Raw genomic sequence first — 21,845 nt, 5'->3', positions numbered from 1 at the left:
AATTTTTAGATTGTTTTTTTGATATAAAAAATTGTCTTTATAAGAAAATCAAAATTTAGATTTTCCATTTCCCCCCCCCCCCCCAAACATTTTATTGGACAACTGCACCGTACAGATATACAGAAACAGCCAACATAGAGATAAACACGTTACTGACAATGTTATATCAATACATACAGTATTTTGAAAATACAGGGTCAGAAATACAAGGAGTAGTTTGCAAACAGAGGTCATAGACTAACTCTAGTGAGAATACAGGAGAGGTCTATTCACGGAAACATGTGCACTTCCAAGATTTAAAAGGGCGGGTGGCCCAAAGAAATCAGTTAAGATTATACCATGCGGTAAGTTCCACAGCCGTCTAAGGGAATCCTTGATAGGGTCAGGTAGCATCATAACATATGGGAGCCAAACCTTGATAATCTCTCTACCCTCTTTTTCTTTATCGCCATCTCCAACCACTCCATATGAAAGAGGTAGGATAAGCGAGGCAGCAACAAAGCCAAAGAAAGAGTGTCTGTGGATATCCACTGTGAGAGAATGGACTTCTTACCAGCAGCTACTTTAGCTAGCAAGGCACGTTGTCCTGGCGGTATTCTGGGGGTGTGGAGTGGTGAATGAATATCCAAAAAAAAAAACACTCAGGGGAAATGTTAATACTTATTCCCAGCTTCTCTTTGATAAAGGATTGAATTGAGGTCAAGAATTTAAAAACCTCCGGATAGCTCCACAAACAGTGGTATATATCAGCGTCCACCATATTACATTTGAAGCATTTAGAATCCGATGATATACCCATTTGGAATCGGAGTTTCAGGGTGATGTATGAGTGATGTAATATTTGATAGTTAATTTCAGCCTATGAAGCTGAAATGAGGCATTTATTCAATCGATTAAAAGCAGTAAGTATAGTCGGAATCATCATAGACGAGAAATTTAAGGACCATTTAGCTAATCCCGTTTGAGTGGTTTCCCAATCAATAGTCCTTCTAATATACATGTATAGTAAAGATGTTGAGTGACTTCCACCTGGAGATAGCCGCAATAATCTATCCAAATCATTAGATTTATCTTCGTCCGTTAAATCAGCCATTAGCCTGTTAATATAACGGTGTAATTGAAAATACACAAATAACGAAATATCAATATGTGGAAACGCTTCACTTAAGCTTGAGTGTGAAAGAATTAGAGTGTTCGTTGGTCTAGCAGCTGACAAATTAATCGTGTGTTTTGTCGTGACAAGGCGGTTAAAGTGGAGTGGACTGCAGTCCCGTGGAATCCTATGTTGTGGGCCAGTGGGATAAAGACAGTGTTATAACTGGAGATGCCCATCTTAGAACGTGCTAGTCTCCATGCAGCGCATGTAGAGGTTATCAGAACGTTGTCTCTGACGGAACTTGGAAGGGTAGAAGGACGCATATGTAACTGACTGACAAGCGAGATTTCAGGACAAAAGGCCTGTTCCAAGCCAGTGTTGGTGAAGTCTTCCGTCGCACGTATCCAATCTATTGCGTATCTGTAATTCGTGCCCAACATGTAACTCCTAAGGCAGGGTAATTTGACCCCCCCAATTTTGGTGACTGACTCAGTTTAAATAGGGAAATCCTGGGTTTTCTGTTTGCCCAGATGAACCCACTAATAGCCTTGGCCAAAACCTTCAGATCCGACTTCGAGAATAATACAGACAACATATGGATAGGATATAATAACCTCGGGAAGTTGATAATTTTAATCAATTGGCACCTTCCTAGGTGGGTGTGGTATAAAGATAGATAGTGTCTAGTTAGACAGTCAATAGATAGACACCATATGTTAGATAGACATTAGGTCGACAGGGTCAAAAGGTCGACATGAAAAAGTAGACAGTACAAAAGGTTGACAGGGTCAAAAGGTCGACATGAAAATGGTCGACATAAAAAAGGTAGATACACTACAAAAAACAGAGTGCGCTATAGTATATGTTGATTGATAGTTTAATCAATTCAAAAGCCGTAATAGAGGTTCTTCTTGGGTTTTTCTCACTTCGTAATTTTCCAGATGGGACCTACATAGAAACCCACTCACCAAAGAAAATATTCACCCAACAAGAAATACACCCAGTTAGTACCACAGACTTTTTGGTTGAACAGATTTTTTAATACAAAGTCTTTTTCTTTAAAAATTACAATGGTAGTAAAATACAATGGTAATAAATTGCTTTTTCACAATTAATTTCATACACATCAGATTGCTTAGATGGTATAATAGAATGGCCTCCTCACCTAGACGGTATGAGCTCTTAGGAGGATATTCAGAGCAAGCCGGTAGTGTACAATAATCGATGAACCCTACACGTTTCGTCCTTAAAGGACTTCTTCAGGGGTATATGAAATATCTGGGTGGAACAATTATAAATGAAAAATTACAAGAAAAAATAGGGAAAGAGATGGAGGCATCTTCTCCAAAGGAGGGATAGAAGAGGAAAAGGGTGTAGTTTGAATACCCACCTAAAATATTGTGTTAAAAGCGTCTTAGTGACTGTCAATTCTTCAATTGCGCTTGTAATAAGCCACTTTGTAATCCAAAGGGCTATACCTAATAATTACAAAATTATATTAGTGTTTGTGTAATTTTGACTCAACTATAAAAAAAATATATCTTAATACTAACCTAAAGTGAAAATTGCTCGAGGTTCTTATGGTCTTCTTAGGAACCCAGCACGACAGAAAAACTTCTTTACTAAACTGCCTCTAAATTGTCAAAAGTGAAATTTATAATGTAAAGAGTGTAAATGAAGGATGTGTAACCAATTATTTATTAAAATATCAGATCCATACCTGGAGTCGTTAGACATTTACTAACCAGGTCTACTTCCAACCAGAGAAGGGGGTCTAGAAAAGCCCTCTTTCCTACAAAATATACATATATAATTCATATAATTTAAAATTCGTGAAAAGTTTATGTGAAAAAATATAAGTATACGGGAAAATAATTTTTTCTGCATACCCAAAGACTGGACATACACCCGTCCGGCACCACAGGCCGATATTGATTCCAAACAAAGATCTAATGAGTCCCTCTTCTCTAAAACAAAAGGGATATATGCGTAAGGTTTATCGATGTATTATATACTAAATTAAAAAGTTTTTTTCAAATAAGAAAACATTTATACAATACATACCCCTGTTCAGTAAGTTTGATATACAGTATATACAGAATCAATGGTGTATATAGAGGTCAGGAGCAAGTACAAGTCCAATGGTTTAGCTCCTTAAACAACAGAAATAGTATTCCTTTAGTCATGCATAAGAAAATAAGATAAAAAATATTTTTTTCAGACATTTGTCAAAGTCAGAAAAATGTCTCAATGCACGTTGCCATATTTGCACCGCACACTGGTCCGTGCTGCGCATGCGTACGCTCTCCCGTGGAAGCGCATACCCGCAATAGCGTGCACTCGCACGCGCAGTATGCGCATTTACGGTAGAGTTTATGTGATCGTAGCGTGCGACTCATTCGTTACAAAAGTTCACAATTAATGTAGTTTATAGATCATGTTCCCCTCAATAGTTTCTGTAAGTTTGGTTTAGATAGAATGTCCCTGAGCGGAGGAATCCCTCTTTGTATTGCACGAAGGGTCTAACAGGAGTCATACAGCAGTGTTTGGTACCCATCGGAAGAGTATTTAATTAGCAATATTCCGGTGTTGGTTTGGAGCGTATTAATCGCTCGTGCGAATAGTTATGGACATAAGAAGTTTATGTCCATTTCTATGATTTGCACATACTCAGGTATGCGGCGGGAAACCCAGTTCCCCACCCACCTGAGCTGTTGGAAATCAGCACAGCCCACCTGTATGAATCAACCTATGACCTTTGGTTACAGTACAGGGCCGAATTCCTGTGTCCAATAAACTGTAGGATTGTAGGGACTAGGAGATTGCATTGTGTGTGGGGCATAAATAGGCAGACCGACCACATCCAGCTCTCACTCTCTCATCAACGGTTATCTGCTGATAATCGGGAGCTGGATATCGAGGCGCAGGCGATCATACCCTTTGTGCGTAAGTTCTCTCCATAATCATTGTCTTTCTGCGAGCCAATCTCTCTCTCTCTCTCTCTCTCTCTCTATCTCTCTCTCTCCTCTTTTTCTCTTAAATACCTTATAGTATTATAGTATTGTATCGTATTGCATTTAGGTCAGTGTAGTATTGTCTTTTTGTATTTATTGTTTAGTTCTGTGGTTAGGAAGTCTCTGTTATATTGTAGTGTATCATATGTACTGTTATCCCCTTTTACAAGTATATTAGACATAATACAGTTAATAGGCCTTGGAAACCTAAACCAGTATCTGTGTATTTCCTATAGTGATAAGTGTTCATTTGAGCGTCGGTGACGCTCATGCAGCTTTGTAGATAGTCAGGTTCCACAAGGTTGCACTTACACCCTGTACTCACATTAAGGTATTCAGTGTATTTCATCGGTATAAGGTTTAACGTAAAGGTATAGTGTTGTGAGCGTCTGCATCGCTGGTGACCTCCTCGTGGTCTCTAGCGTACGCTACGTTACAGCGAATCTTTCCCCTAGACATAACCAATAACGTGTCCTGTGATCACTGGGCCGTGAGCGAACGTGACGCTTGAGCGTCTCGCCTACGGCTGAGCGATCGCTACGCAGATAGCGTACCATTACGGTACTTCTTAAGTAAACAGCGTACAGTGTTCTTAGCTTCATAAAGGGTTGTATATACGACAAAGGAATTTAGCATTGTCAATTGCGGGCTCGTCCGGTCCTTTTCACATCTGCACTAGGTAGATCAGCAGACATTATCCCCCAGCAAAAGGGTGGGAGGTTATCTCGCAGTTGCTGACGGGATAAGCGTCTGCTTCGCTTAGACAAAGAGTGCTGAAGGAACCCGGTAACCGGAAGTAAGAACAAAACGCTTGTGTCTTTTTAAAACTGTTTATTTTTCTTTTGTCTTGCGTACGCATACATACCTGCATTTCTTTTCACTTGTGTATTTCATTTTTTTCGTATATCACTATTCCTGTTTGCCAAAATTTTATAGTTGATAGAAAGTGCTAAGAAGAGATTTGCTGTTATTTCATAGTAAAGGTAATAGTTAAAGTATAGAACAAACACACGGTTTGTCTGAGATACAAGGCAGTCAGTGTGGATTGCGGTAGATGATCAGGGATCACCTACATTGATAAATAAATATATTGTGTTACGGTGGATCCTTTGCATTGCGTACACGTGTCGCTAACAAAGACTAGCGTACGCAATCCAAAAGGCAGACGCACGCAGCGTTCATTACGCAACGTAGCGTCTGGTTACGCCCACGTAGCCCAAGTCACGAAAAGTTGAATTAGCGCAAAGCGATAATTAGCGCAAAAGCGATAAGTAACGCACAGCGGTAGATAACGCGAAGCGGTAAATAACGCAAATCTATTTTTGGAAAATCTAAAATTTAGTTTAACAGATCCTGCTCCTAATTGGTAACACTCTTGGCCTGAAGACAATTTCTGCGCAGAAATAGATATAGAAACAAAGTGTACATGTGTTGAGTGAGTGTGTTTTGTATACAAAAGTTTATACAATTTTAAAGGTGGAACCAAAAGGAAAGTCGGGTACTCGTTAAGGAACATACGTGTAAGTGACATATACGGTGGCCAGGGAGGCATCTCTGGTTAAATAATATTTGAGCATTAGAGTATAGCAGACCATAAGGTAACAAGACCAGGAGGTCATAAGGAACAAGACCAGGAGGTCGTAAGGTAAAAGGTCCGCTATAAAAGTCCAGTGGCACAACGCCTGGGGTGTTGGTGCAGAACCCATATAGGCCATACAAGCTCTGGTTGAAGGAATCGCAGCCGAAAACATCGATTCCATTGATCTTTCAGTACATGACAAGTAGTGCTCGTATACTGAACGATTGGACCGCACGTTATTGTGTGCAGTAGTTAGTAATCTGACCTAATACCATTAGAGTAAAGTGGTCACAAACGCTATCTGTACATTCTGACGTGATTTGTGTAATTTTTTATTTTTGGAAGGGAAGTTCGCTGGTCACTCAGGAACTATCTAACAACCCCAACTTTACTGGAAAGAGTAAGTGTCCTGCGGGTAACCCTCATATGTTCCAGTAAACTAAAGGTTCACAGGGGCCCTGGGTTGGGTACCACAGCTCTGGTTTACAGTGATTGCGGCATAGGCCAACGTGGGCGAGAAGTAAGTGGGGTACTTGATAAACCACCACCGCCGGCCTGCCCAAGGACATCTTGGTTTGTTTGTAAGGGTGCGCTGAAAGCCTTGATATTCAAGGAGGAATAAGCAACGCCTGCAGATTATGGGGGCCATTTGTTCAGGTAGGGGGCGATCAACCCAGGTTCAGGTTGATTCAGAGAACCGATCCATCGGGTCGGCACGATATGTGATGTGTAAGAAATATGGAAATCACGCTGAAGTTTTTTGTGATGAATGGGAGAGAATGACTGTACAAGACAGGGACAAGTTCCCAAGAATAGGTAGCTTCAGTCCAGAGGTGTTACAAAATTTAAGGAGGAGGATAAGTCTCGTTGAACTAACGAAGAGACAAAATAAACATTATGAATATTTACAGTTATGGCAACAGGAAAGTGAATTACAAAGAGAGTCTATTGACTTTTCTGACTCTTATCTTGAGAGGAGAGACATGGCATCGGGAGAGGAGTTGATTGCGGAGAGAAAAGCACAAGGGTGGAACAATAAAAACGCTTTTAGCAACTGTAATATAGATTATAAGAATAAGTGTAATAAATGTAACAATGATTATTGTAATACTGTTGAATGTACAACTATTAACCTGTGCCAGTTGCACCCCATGTCAAACCTCCCTCAGGAATACAAACAAGACAGTGAGCCCAGAACGATGTCAGCACCTCTTCCAACAACCATCACAGAAGCCATCCAGGTGGACACGACCAAATTGGTAAAGGCAATAATCGAACCCCCTAACGGAGGGTCAGGTGAGGTCGTGTCCACAGGTACGTACAATGTTTCATATCACGCACAAACAGATGTACCCCATATTGTAAGGCCAACACAAGATGATGGAACTGAGCTCAATCTGGCCAGGGTGATCTCAGTCCCCAATGGGAAGACTGACGATCAGGGAATCATTCCCGTCAAGGACAGTGCAATGCGCTGTCTCTTGTCCCGGACCGAATTGAGATCAATTGTGTCTGAATTTCCTGATCCTAGGAAAAATCTAGCCAAATGTCAAAGGTTTATAAAAGAACTAGGAAACGCCACAGAACCCACCAACAAAGAGTGGCGGACAGTGCTGAGGGCATGTTTGCCCTCCAGGGTTGACCCTGAAAAGTTCATTGCTGATTGTAAATTAAACACAGAGGTACCTTGTACGGAGGAACACAATCAGGAATGTATTAGGCAGATTAACCGACAGTTAGGAATATATTTCCCAGCTGCTGTCAAGTGGAATGAAATTTTCTCCATAAGACAAAACGAAAGGGAAAATGTTTCTAATTATTTCAATCGAGCACTGCAAATAATGGCTAGAAACACTGGGATCGCAGACATCAAGACAAATGCACAACATAGAAGAATAGCGGTTAAGGTATTAATGAATGGTTTAAAAGATGAATTAAAAACAAGGGTACAGACCACCAACCCAAACTGGAGAGATATCTCGGTGGCCGCACTAAGAGAGGCCGTCATTAATCATGACCAGAATATCACCAGGTACAGAGAGTCACAAAGAGATAAGTTAATGGCAGCAAATATACAGGCCCAAACCACAAGACCACCCCAACAAAAGCCCCACACCCCTGCGAGAAACCCAGATATGGTAGTCTGTTACCATTGTCATAAAAAGGGACACATTGCAAGAGATTGTAGATCAAGAGAAAGACAACGACATAATCATGGTATCCCAGGAACCAGGGAAGCACAGGGGAAACGATTGATGATGATGAGCATCCGAGCGTTTGAGGAGGCATCAAATCAGCCAAGACCCCATTTCACTGACACTTGGAGGAAGCCCAGGATTTGTTACCATTGTAGGAGAGAAGGGCATTATGCCCACAACTGCAACAGCCCACATAAAGTTAGACCCCCTAGACCAAGAAATGAGCAAAATTACAACACACACCATTATAATCAAGAATCACATAGGCAGGAAAGGTGATTGTTAGGAATGGAGGCAAGCCTGAGGTAACGGTTAATGAAGTGGGAGGTCATTCACTGAAGACACGGGAATGACCAGGTTAAACGTTGTAAATGTATTTGTGAAAAATGTTTTTCCCTTTTCTCTCTCTATCCCCATCTCTGACGATTATTGGTAAGAATTCAAACATTGCATATTCGCTTGGTCCTTGCAGAAGTCTACCAAACCCCAGCATGACCTATCCACCACAATGTATTCTGGCCAGATACAGACAGTGGAATAATGCAAGTGCTGGTGGGGAGGGACTGCTCAAGGAAACCATTAGACACGTAGATACGACAGCCAAATAGTCTGACAATGTTTTCTTAATGTTGACAATGTTTAAAAATGCTTTGTTTCTCTTCTCTTATTGGTGGTTATTGTCGGGTTATGTAATGTATATATGCACATGAATTGTTCTCTATCTCTTTTGTTTTTTTCTCTCTCTCCTCACTCATGTTTCCATGATTTAAAGATGGTATGTCACCCCTAAGTGTTAACCAATGGTAATGCCAGATTTTTGCTCCTTACAGAAAGATCGTCGGTTAGGAAGGAATATTGCATCACCAGAATGATCGTTTTTGAAGACTGAGAGACAACACCTTTGAGAGGACAGCAGAACAAGAAGAACAACAAGACGAGAGAACTTATTATCGTAACGAGTTCTCTCCCCCTCAAACTGATTTTCTTATACCCCATTTACAAATTTCTTCTTTTCTCCTCCTGTAAGATGGACTTGCCCCAAGAGACTGTGATATGGATTTTTCCCGTTAACCATGATGTTGACCAGAGCAGTCTGTTTCGGTGAGAGTACCAGTGAGGTCGAGAAAGGATCCAGAAAGGTCCTGATGACTGAGACGGAGGTGTAAATTTCCAATAGCAACCCAATCACCAAGCAAAGGCGAGTACCGGGCACGATCTAACAACCATGTTATTTGTAAACAACTGTGAAGGAATGTTAGTTCAAAAAGAAAGTTGTATCTGTAGGCTCTGTAACAAAGAAATGCCAATCTAGTTTTAATATCCATATGGACCGGCATCCATTGAGTGACTATCACTCCTTAGTGGGTAATGTGTTAAATAAGACCGATTGTTGGGTATGCTCTCAAGTACCTCAGGGACACAGCAAATCAGGGCTAGTACCATTTCCTTTAACGTTAGGGGAGGTACTTGAGCTAAGTGGTGGGAGACCGGTGGACCGGAGGTTTAACATCTCCAGCCCTCCTAGTTTAAAGCTCCACCAATACCATGTGGATAGGTCCCTCATATGTTTTAACATCTCCAATCCCAGAAAACCGGGAAATTGGGAAGTGTCATGGAGCAACCTTACCATGACCTTTTCACACAGAGCAGATAGAATGCCTACAGATACAGAGCTGGTACGCCACATAGCCAGTAGAGGAAAATCTTTTCGGTATCGATATACCTTAGGAAATAGGATTACTAGAGTTGGAGAGGTATCACCAGGATACTGTGCACATGTCATACAAACTGATACGTGCATTAGGCAGATGGAAGAATTAGGGTCAGGAGATTTCACCTGGAAGGTTTGTAACATGGTCATGTCCTTCTCCGTCCCTTATGTTCTCCCCGATGACGCATATTTCATATGCGGGAGAAAGGCGTACAAGTGGCTAGCCCCAAACTCTGAAGGATTGTGTTATATTGGAAAAGTATTGCCTGAAGTGATGACTGTAACACATGACAAAATGAAAGACATACACCGTGGTGCCCAAACTCCTTATACTCACACTCACTACGAGCACCTCGTTAAAAGACAACTGTCAGAAAGGTTAGAGCATCCGGCCTCTGATCTTATCCATGAATCCACCGGGATTCAGGTTCTGGTAGCGTTAGATTTCACTCGCACCGCTCGGGGAGTGATGAATTATAGATACATTTCCGCACTCGCCAATTTATTAGATAATATCACTGAAATGTATGATGACACGTTTAGATACACTGGAAGAGAACTTCAAGCTTATAAAACAGAACTAGTTCAGCATAGGATGGTTCTTAATTATCTTACAACAGTAACAGGCGGATATTGTGTTACATTGGCAACACAGTACGGCATAAAGTGTTGCACGTATATCACAAATAGCACCGAGGATCCGGTAGAGGTCATAGACCAAAAGATGGACGATATTCTCCAATTAAAGTGGGAATTTCGTCGAAAACACAATCTCACCCTTGCTGCTGTAGGTAATGAGCTGACTGGTTGGGTGTCATGGTTGAACCCGCGAAATTGGTTCTCCGGTTTAGGAGACTGGGCTCAAGGAGTCATAATGGATGTTGGAAAGTTTCTCCTATGTATTTTGGGTGTCGTTATATCTATTGGATTGATATTTAGATGCGGGCAGGCTTTGATGAGGTGCAAGCAAAGTACGAAAGTGATGAGCTTAAGGAGTGAGGAAACTGTAATTAACCTGGATTTGATTTATGACCCAATGCTAGAAACCATGACGTAATGAGTATACGGTCCGCCTTTCACCCATTTCTATGTTTTCCTCCGAGGTACAAAGACCCACGTAGACGAAGGATTTGATGAGCCAAGGGGCCGACAACGGAAAGATGGAAAGAAGAAGAGCAGACGACCTGATATACAAGATTTTGATGGACAATGCCATGGGTACCCCAGTTTCCCTAGGAACTTTAAAATCACGCTAGCCCAACATTTTTTGTAAATCCATGGACGTTGTTTGCTTTACTCACGATTTATGAGCAAAAGCACAAAGAAGAAGACTCCAATCAACCGACACCAATCAAGACCCCAATCGACGAACGTACATTAACCTGACATAGAATATCATTGCATTTTTCGTAAGTGTTCTTTATCTTCATCTCTGCAACCCTCAGGTAATAACACACATAGTCGATAGGGAATACAGGCACAGATAGCAGCAACCACATACCCCCCCCAATTCATGTATCATCAACTAAAATGTGCATCCCCATTGTGTTACAACCACAGCCGAAATGAGCTCGGTAGAGTTTGACAGCCCATCCACAGACCTGTACCACAGGATAAGAAGGAATTCAAATGTATACTTCGCAATGCCTCGAAGCTTGATTTACCACACGTACGGCACGATGATACATGACCCTCCAAACATGGACTCATACACACATGCTCCTACTCTCTCACTAGGTCATACCCTTTTCACACCTACTCCATTCTTCTTCCTTTCCCCACCATGGAAATCAATTAACCCCTGACTTACATTTTTCTCCTTAAATATTTTGTGGCAGTTATTATTGACTGCCAAAGGGTGGACTGTCAAAGTCAGAAAAATGTCTCAATGCACGTTGCCATATTTGCACCGCACACTGGTCCGTGCTGCGCATGCGTACGCTCTCCCGTGGAAGCGCATACCCGCAATAGCGTGCACTCGCACGCGCAGTATGCGCATTTACGGTAGAGTTTATGTGATCGTAGCGTGCGACTCATTCGTTACAAAAGTTCACAATTAATGTAGTTTATAGATCATGTTCCCCTCAATAGTTTCTGTAAGTTTGGTTTAGATAGAATGTCCCTGAGCGGAGGAATCCCTCTTTGTATTGCACGAAGGGTCTAACAGGAGTCATACAGCAGTGTTTGGTACCCATCGGAAGAGTATTTAATTAGCAATATTCCGGTGTTGGTTTGGAGCGTATTAATCGCTCGTGCGAATAGTTATGGACATAAGAAGTTTATGTCCATTTCTATGATTTGCACATACTCAGGTATGCGGCGGGAAACCCAGTTCCCCACCCACCTGAGCTGTTGGAAATCAGCACAGCCCACCTGTATGAATCAACCTATGACCTTTGGTTACAGTACAGGGCCGAATTCCTGTGTCCAATAAACTGTAGGATTGTAGGGACTAGGAGATTGCATTGTGTGTGGGGCATAAATAGGCAGACCGACCACATCCAGCTCTCACTCTCTCATCAACGGTTATCTGCTGATAATCGGGAGCTGGATATCGAGGCGCAGGCGATCATACCCTTTGTGCGTAAGTTCTCTCCATAATCATTGTCTTTCTGCGAGCCAATCTCTCTCTCTCTCTCTCTCTCTATCTCTCTCTCTCCTCTTTTTCTCTTAAATACCTTATAGTATTATAGTATTGTATCGTATTGCATTTAGGTCAGTGTAGTATTGTCTTTTTGTATTTATTGTTTAGTTCTGTGGTTAGGAAGTCTCTGTTATATTGTAGTGTATCATATGTACTGTTATCCCCTTTTACAAGTATATTAGACATAATACAGTTAATAGGCCTTGGAAACCTAAACCAGTATCTGTGTATTTCCTATAGTGATAAGTGTTCATTTGAGCGTCGGTGACGCTCATGCAGCTTTGTAGATAGTCAGGTTCCACAAGGTTGCACTTACACCCTGTACTCACATTAAGGTATTCAGTGTATTTCATCGGTATAAGGTTTAACGTAAAGGTATAGTGTTGTGAGCGTCTGCATCGCTGGTGACCTCCTCGTGGTCTCTAGCGTACGCTACGTTACAGCGAATCTTTCCCCTAGACATAACCAATAACGTGTCCTGTGATCACTGGGCCGTGAGCGAACGTGACGCTTGAGCGTCTCGCCTACGGCTAAGCGATCGCTACGCAGATAGCGTACCATTACGGTACTTCTTAAGTAAACAGCGTACAGTGTTCTTAGCTTCATAAAGGGTTGTATATACGACAAAGGAATTTAGCATTGTCACATTATTTGCATGATATTTTATACACAATATCTTTCAGGGTGTTAAATTCTATACTGAGCCATATTAGAGCCCAATTTTAAATGGTATCAGAAAAATTTCATAAACCATCGAATATAATCAATCCCGACTGATAACTTAATATATAACATCACATATAGTATAAGGGACGTAAGATTCTCCTATAGATATAAAATATCATTCAAAGAAACATTCAAACAATGGAAATTATTCAAACAGAATAATTGGCTTGCTAAGCTTCAATTTCAATGAATCAGCAGGTTATTAGTGTCAGAAAAATCTGATGAAAATACAGACATTTAAACCCATACATAGTTCCATATAAATAGCCATAAGTGAGGTCGAGTGGTAATATGGAAAAAGACTTACTCCTGTGTAGCTCAGTAATGGACCGTCTGATTCAAAGTCCAGAGAAAGAGAAGTGTGATCCTGGAGCTCAAATCTGCTCCTTTTAACTAGCCAGGGCTGTTACCTCATTTCCTGTCCAATTAATTAATTATGGTGGTGAGAAAAACGGGATTAGGAGGATACACCTATATAAATTAGTCTCCTGATTCTTAGGGACATTGATGCATCGGTGTCTATAATGTTTAAAAAAAGGTAGACACCATGTTTTTTGCATTTTTGTGGTTTGTGTGGATAATTTTGTCATCTGGGACCCCCAATTGTAGAAAGGCATACCCTTGTGGGGCTCACTTCGCTCACCACGCTTCAGGCTCGGTGGCTCGCTGCGTCTCCACAAGGTTTATAACCAACTCTATGCTGACATGCATAGAGAAGGTACGAAATAGTAAAAAAACATGTTAAATAAAAAAACAAAACATTTGTCTATCTTTTTTTATGTCGACCATTTTCATGTCGACCTTTTGACCCTTTTGACCCTGTCGACCTTTTGTACTGTCTACCTTTTTCATGTCGACCTTTTGACTCTGTTGACCTAATGCCTAATATGGTGTCTATCTATTGACTGTCTAACTAGACACTGTCTATCTATCAACCGGATACCTTCCTAGGTACGAAAGAGATAAATGTTTCCAAGCCTGAAAAGCAGCTAAGGTACGAGTAATAATTTGCAGGAAGTTGTTCATGTATAGGTTAGATGGATTAATGGGGATTTGAAGCCCCAGGTATGTAATTTTCTGGTCTGCCCAGCAGAAAGGAAACGGAACATTCCAGTCCTGTAACACTTTCGGGTGCAAAGCCAATGCTTCTGCTTTCGATTTGTTAATCAAAAACCCCAAAATAGATTCAAAGGTTGCCAACAGCTGTAACAGACCAGGAAAAGCTATATGAGGGTTTGAGAAATACAGCAATAAGTCATCAGTATATGTCGAGACTTTGAGGTTATAAGATCCTATCTCAATCCCCTGCCAAGTGGTGTTTAAATGGCAATGTCTAATGAGTGGGTCCTAGGCTAGGTTAAAAAGCAGCGGGGACAGGGGGCAGCCTTGGCTGGTGTACCTGTGTAAATTAAAGGTGTCGGTATTCATCCTATTCACCGTAAGGAATGCAGAGGGCGAGGCGTATAAAGTACAAATAAAACGGACAAAACCCATACCAAATTGTTGCCAGTGAAGTACTCTCAGCAGGTGAGACCAAGACACTCGGTCGAACGTCTTGTCTGCATCGCAGATCGCCAGCAGAGACGTGCCATGTGGAGAGTGGCTCGATTTGGTCAGAGCTGCTACTAATTGTCGGATATTATGTACCGATGTTTTCCCCTTCATGAAACCTATTTGGGATGGGTGGAGTACAGGCCCGGCGCTTACCGCTCAGCAAAGGGATGCAGTGCAGGTAGGCGCCAGGGGGGAGAGGCGCTCTACCCGCTCTGCAACCCTGTGCTGAGTTCCCTGGCCTGCTGATGCCGTCTGCTGCGCCTGTCACACTCTATGACAGGCAGCGGCGCCGGCATCTGAAGCCTCCTCTCCCCTCCCCTGTTAGAGACTCACTGCACTGAAAGCTGCAGCAGCAGCATCCAAGCTTTTGAAAGTGAAACTAAGAGAGTCCGAGTAGGGGGCGTGGCTACACGGCTGTGTGTGCAGTCACTGGCTGCCTGCTGCTGTGCAATGTGGGAAGCTGAGGGAGGATCAGAGGCTGAGCTGCTGCCTGTAAGATGTGCTGCCATGTGTTGTGTAAAGGTAAGGGGGGGGGGGGGCACCATCTGTAAGGGTATCTGTGTGTGGCTGTATGTATATATGTATGTGTGAGGCTGTGTGAATGTGTGTATAAGTGTTTGTGTGTATATGTGTGTGGCTGTGTGTATAAGTGTGTGTATATGTGTATAAGTGTGTGACTGTGTGTGTTTAAATATGTGGCTGTGAGCATTTATGTGTGGCTGTGTGTGTATATGTGTGTGACTGTATATAAGTATGTGTCTGTGTGTATAAGTGTGTGGCTGTTTGTATATAGGTGTATAGGTGTGTCGGTGCATGTACAGTGTGTGTATAGTATACTGTGGGCGGAATGTACTATAAGACTTCGCCGCCTACTGCAGCGATACTAATCGCATATGTACTAACATATGCGATTAGTATCACAATACGGTATAGGTGGCCCCCGCGGTGATGTCTTCAGGGGTCGGTGGGGGTCAACGGGGGTCTGCATCACCTCCCAGACCCGGGAGGTGATGTGTGCAGGGAGTCCGCAGGCTCCTCCTCCTCCTCCCCCCTGTAGCCGAGAGGAGACAAGGCTGTGCTGCGGGGGAGAAGGAGGAGGGCGGCTGCAACAGCAGCAGCACACAGGTATGCGGGGGGAGGGTGGTCGTCGTGAGCGGCGCGGGGGCGGTGGCGGGATGCGGCGGGCTCCAGCGGCGGTGGTAAGAATCTCATAGGCTTATATAGGGTATTGCCATAAAAAGATGGCGATACCCTATGGGGTGAAAACGCTGCGGTCGGGGGTTAGTACATATGAAAATGCGGTAAAACAGGGGTTTTACCGCATTTTCCCTTTAGTAAATCCCGCCCTGTATGTTTATCACTATGTGTGACCACCCACTGCTCCCACTACTGTGTCCTTACCCCACTGACCCTGCACCCACTACTGTGTCCTTACCCCACTAACCCTGCACCCACTGCTCCCACTACTGTGTCCTTACCACACTGACCCTGCACCCACTGCTCCCACTACTGTTTCCTTACCACACTGACCCTGCACCCACTGCTCCCACTACTGAGTTTTTACCCAAAGCCCTGCACTCTATACTGTTCCCTTACCCCCTATCTCAGCACCTACTACTATATGCTTATCCCCCTAATGCCCTCACATGAGACTGCTCCACATCTGTGATGCGCCATGCCGCATTGGTTGGGAGGAGGGGGGTCAACAAATAGGGAACCAAATTGGTCAGGGCCGGCTCTGTGTGTATATGTATGTGTGATTGTACTGTATGTGTGTAATGTATGTACAGTATGTGTGTATGTTTGACTGTGCAGCAAAATGTGTGTCAGTGTCACTGGTACAGGGGGCATTACGTGTGTAAGCATCACTGCTACAGGGGGCGTTACGTGTGCAAGCATCACTAGTACAGGGGGCATTGTGTGTTTAAGCGTCACTGGTACAGGGGGGTGTTGCGTGTGTAAGCGTCACTATTACAGGGTGCGTTGTGTATTTAAGCGTCACTGCTGTATGGTGCATTACGTGTGTAAGCGTCACTGGGTCTGGTATAAGCGTCACTGTTACAGGGGCGTTAAGGTGTGTAAGCATGACTACTCCAGGGGGCGTTACATGTGTAAGTGCCACTACTACAGGGGGCCTTGTGAATAAGCAACACTACCACAGGGGGGCGTTACATGTGTAAGCGGCACTACTACAGGGAGCATTATGTGTAAAAGCATTATGTGCGCTGTCTCTTTGTAAAGTATGGGAAGGCGCAAATTTATAGTTTGCATGGGGGGCGCCGAACACCCCAGCACCGGCCCTGGTGGAGTAGTCTAGATAAAATGGGTTGTAATCTTTTTGCCATGATAGTAGATAAAATTTTAAAGTCTTGGTTCAACAACGAGATTGGGCGGTAAGATTGAACTAAAGTAGGGTCTTTTCCTAGCTTCTGTAAAACCACTATACGGGCTTGTTTAAAGGTGGGGGGTGGGGAGCATCATTTCCAGACAATATGAAATTAAATAAAGACAACAAGTGAGGCGTTACATGTGGTAATAACAGCTTATAACATTCAGCACTTATCCATCTGGGTCTGTAGATTTGCCATTGGCAAGCAGTTTAATAATTGTTAATTCTAGGTCAGTTATCGGATTCGTAAGGGAGTCACGCTCCTCCTCCGTCAACACAGGAGAGCCCGCCGACCGTAGAAAAGCCATGCCTCCAGCGGGCTCATCTGGGGGGGCAGCATACAACTCTTTGTAATAATACAAAAAAGAATTAGCGATATCCACCGAGTCAGACAGTGTCTGAGTATCAGTGTGAAGAGTAAGAATGCTAGGCATAGGACATTGGCCACAAATTACATTCGCTAAAAGCTTTCCAGCTTTGTTCCATCTAAAATATTTGTGTTTCTGATGATCCAAAGCATATTGAGCGCTTTCCGTACAGAGGGTGTCATAAAATTGTTTCTTTTCAAGGTATATCCTACGGTTATCATCCGTCGGTAATAATAACAAGGTCGCGTAGGATTCGGTGAGCTCTAGGCCTAGTTCCTGAAACCGATGGGTGAGCGTCTTTTGCTTATTCGCAATGTATGCTATGATATGGCCTCTCAGCACTGGCTTGGAAGCTGACCAGAAAAGATTTATATCATCCATGTGTTGAATATTATCATCTACATAATTTAGGAAATTAGTTTCCAGATAAGACTTGAAATCAGGGGCTGTAAACAAATAAGAGGGAAATCTCCAGTTATAAGAAACCGCCCTAGGGGGTGACAAGGGAGAGGGTGAACCATGTGGGTGCGTGATCAGAGATAGCTATATTTTCCACCTTTGAATCACATACTCTAGAGTAATTCAGTAGAAAGTAACCAATAGTCTATCCTAGTGGAAGTGTTATATGGGTGAGAGTAAAAGGTGTATTCCCGATTGATCGGGTGTTGATGTCGCCACGGATCAGATAAATTTAAAGAGGATAGTAAGTATTGCAAGGCTGCCGGGGCATTATGACCTCTCCCACTAGGAGCGCCAGATCTATCCAAGATTGAATTCAGCGTAGAATTAAAATCCCTTTCTAAAATTAACCTGCCCTTGGCCCAGTCCTGGAGGAAGTGAACAAGCCCGGTCTTTCCACGGGTGAAACGTGACTTCCGGGAGTACGGGCGACGGCGGTGATGAGTCTCACACAGCGCACCTCTCACAGTGGCAACTTCCCATTGCGGGCGAGTCACCATGCGGTCCCTACAGCTGCAGTACCAGCAGGCTACCTCCGACCTCTCCAACACAGGTGGCGGAGGTACGGGCTCCACACAGCGCACACCGCACATCAGCATATGCAGGGACGGGTGAGTCTATATGCAGTCCCTTCAGTTTCATACCAGCAGGTGGTTCTCCCTTTGACAGTTACTACGGTAGTCTAGCAGGTCACCTAGCCCACTCCATTTTCTCACAGTGGGTCCTTTTTGATCCATCCCCGGTACACCCTTCGTTTACAGGATCCAATAGAGGTGACCTGTGGTGACCCCTCATTTTCACACAGCAGGACATGTTCCGTGTGCTAATTCAGACACACTTATTACTAACGTCCTACTGCCCTGAGGCAGTTCACAGTGAGACCACATAAGTTATTTTGATCTAATTGGCCACTGTACCAATACAAATCTCCACCTCCGCAATTGTATGCAAGTGCTGCTACAAAAAATATTTCTCTCCATGCCTACACACAAATATTGTTGAATTTGATGGTTTGCTTCAACTCCAGTTGCAGACATATTTTGAGTGCACCGAGACGTTAATGCTTTGTGTTCATATGTATAGTGCTGTCTCTAAACCTGTTTCACAGTTGCCTGTGCAAAATAATAATTATAGTAGTTGTATTATTGACATGGCTGTGACTCCCTAGGCACACTGCCTGTCTTAGTCCTACCATACCCCCATGTTTACACACAGGTATCATTTATAATTATTCAATTCTGAAGGCACTCAAGTAACCCCATGTCTTTGGGTTTACACATTGAATGCGGGTGAAATTTTCTATTGCTTTATGTTTGATTACTGCACTATTGGCACAATTACAATTGCTTTTCTACAGGGGTAACTGTTACTAGTTTAATTCTGTATATTGGACCTTATGTCCCAATGTTTATCTATTAATATTGCTCTAAACTTTACAATGTCCTAGTACAATTGTTACATGAAAAATGTTGTTCGAACTGGTACCAGCTGTAACAAGCAATAATAATTCACCTCCAGTCCCCAGGCCAGGCCATGTGTGCTGTGTGTTTCTTTACCGCCACTAGGTACATCAGAGAACACCCATTCGATATTTCCTTTCAGGGACTCTCATTGGTGATCCAGTAAATTTACCTATGGCAGTTCTCCAACTGGTAGGTTTACCCTACTGCCTAACGCCAACAGCAGATCCCGCCCTATTCCTCTCAATATCTCCATTATTTCATGAACTCTGCTCAATGATTCTGGAAAGGAGGCAATCAGTACTCCTTTGACCTACTATCACACCATACTGCAAGTGCCCAATCTTGTTTGATCATGGAAGCTATACAGTATAGGGCCGTGTCAGTACCAGGCGGGAGACCACCTGGGAATACTCGGTGTAGTAGGCTGGAGATTTGGGGACACTCTGGTCTAACATTGACAGCAGATTCACTCTGTTGCTTTACTCTTTTTCCCACTTACCATTGGCGGCCAACCCACCAGCCCTTTAACTCTCTTTTTTTGCTGCATAGATAAAGAATGTGATTCTGAGACCCGTTTTTGATATAATTTGATCTATACTTTGTATATGAACAATTAGGATAACCAACAGCATAAAAAAGCACAAGCCTATATAGGTTGCGCAGAGCTATTCAATTTAGGATTGTTCACAAGAGTTATTCATTCCCGTCACCACTGCTGCTCATAATTACACTGATATTCATCAGTGTTTTCTCATTTTTAATTGTTATCTGTTAGGAGATTATATTTTATTGTTCTTAATAAAAGTAAAATTTTACGCTTCTACTATAATTCATACTGCCATACGTCCTTTTTTCTTAAGAGTGCACCAACCAAGAGTCTTCTTTCTTTTTTCCTTGTACTTCAAATGATTATTGACTCTTCGGTGCACAACCAGTGGGTTTAATAGTGAGCAATTAGCCACATAAAATATGAATTGCTAGTCCTGATTTAATAATAAAATTTGTATCCATGTTAGACTGGTGCGGAGTCATCCCCAATTCCTTAACTACTCAGTCCAGTCCTGCAGGTGGACATAAATGTATGTAAAGATGACATTATAATCTGCATTCGGAGCGTATAGGGTTGCTAGGGTATAGAGCTCCCCTTCTAACCGCAATTTTACAAACAAATGTCTACCTTCTTCATCTTCAAGGGTATCTAGAATAGAATATCTGAGGTGTCAAAGTCAAATTGCATATTTCAATATTTAGAATACGCTATGGCATTTATTAATGGATGCATCTAAGATGCATGCGTCAATACGGTAAGGCGCGAATGACCATAACGGCAAGTTACTGTGCGCATTACGGCAGAAGATGCATTTGTTAATAAATATCATACTGTCACAAAATAGCAAATCTCTCTTACACACACTCAAATGTAGTATCTCCAGAAATACACATCAAATAGAGTCTTAAACATATCAGATGGCGTAAACAGCCATTGTAAACATACAATGGAGGGTTCTTTACTCACAGACTTTTGTTTTGTTGGGAAGATAAACACCTTATGTGTGCCTTACTGTAAGCTCAAACAATTGTCGTGTATTGAGTCAATAGATACTGGACTGTCATTGTTACACTAGAGGTCAGAACAAACAAGAACACAATATAACATACACACCCCAAACACAAGCCAGACCCTTGTTTGCTTAATACCTTTAAATAAATTAAGCAAGACCACCAATAGGTGACATTCAATATCGTACAGACCAGACTTGATGTATGATATGTCAAATGAATAACATTTATATTCTCCTACACATAGTTTTAAACACATCAAACCCACGGTTTATATATATATTTCATAACGTACTTGTAATTGAAACTATATATATATATATATATATATATATATATATATATATATATCACGAGGATGGGATTGCATAAATATATCATGTGTGGGATCAAATTGTTCAGGGTCACATAAGCAGTAATCCGGTGGTTGTGAGGATATTGTCTCATATTGCGGCAACGAGTTATTACTGTATGATAATGTGGTGGGTTTGACAGGTCTTGGGGCGGGAACTCAGATGTAAACAAGACATCGCAGGACTTAGTCATCTCCCATCGTTTGAGCCGACCAATGATCCCCAGTGTACTGGATATGTCCCACCCCTGGACCAATAGAAGAAGACCCAGCCCCAGACATGTACCTTCCCCAATACACAGTATATAAGTCCCTTACCAGGAAGCTCAGTTGGTTGCTGATTTTAAAATGGAGGTGACTGTCCACTGAGCAAAGGGTGATGTATACTGGCTGTGACTGCTTCCCATGTAACTGTAACTCTGTAACCCTATCTTATACTTATTTATGTTATACTGAATGATATACTGGACATATGTTATTTTGTATGTATACCTTTTAATATCAAATACATATATATATATATATATATATATATATATATATCTCTGAGCGTTGGACCTCAGTATACCATGTGTGTGAGTACTTGCTTTCTCTTAAGGGACATAGTGCTGCGACATTCAGCGTACTATTAGCGTATATGGTAATAAGATGCGCCTTGCGTCCGCAGTATATATTAACGCTGGCATTGTAAATGTTTATTTAAAATAATGGAAATTCACAGAGGGATTTATT

General features: G+C 42.3%; 1 protein-coding gene and 1 long non-coding RNA gene across 6 annotated transcripts in view; one reads left to right on the top strand and one right to left on the bottom strand.

The window, feature by feature from the left end:
* Positions 1-21,845, top strand: part of RAD9B (RAD9 checkpoint clamp component B) — a 285,854-nt gene that overhangs the window by 225,859 nt on the left and 38,150 nt on the right. The gene's annotated exons all lie outside the window — the stretch shown is intronic.
* LOC135060464 (uncharacterized) lies at positions 852-13,318 on the bottom strand. Of its 4 annotated transcripts, none has more exons than XR_010246959.1 (7): positions 13,276-13,318; positions 2,986-3,063; positions 2,817-2,888; positions 2,650-2,729; positions 2,487-2,574; positions 2,262-2,374; positions 852-2,059 (listed from the first exon to the last, which is right to left on the bottom strand). It is a non-coding gene; the product is annotated as an uncharacterized LOC135060464 (long non-coding RNA). The 4 variants fall into 4 exon arrangements; XR_010247063.1 differs by having other exon boundaries at positions 852-2,044; XR_010246908.1 differs by having other exon boundaries at positions 852-2,374.

The sequence above is a fragment of the Pseudophryne corroboree genome, chromosome 1 (assembly GCF_028390025.1).
Source record: "Pseudophryne corroboree isolate aPseCor3 chromosome 1, aPseCor3.hap2, whole genome shotgun sequence".
Taxonomy (NCBI): domain Eukaryota; kingdom Metazoa; phylum Chordata; class Amphibia; order Anura; family Myobatrachidae; genus Pseudophryne; species Pseudophryne corroboree.
The sequence above is the reverse complement of the archived record's forward strand: the minus strand, read 5'-3'. Positions and strand labels throughout refer to the sequence as shown.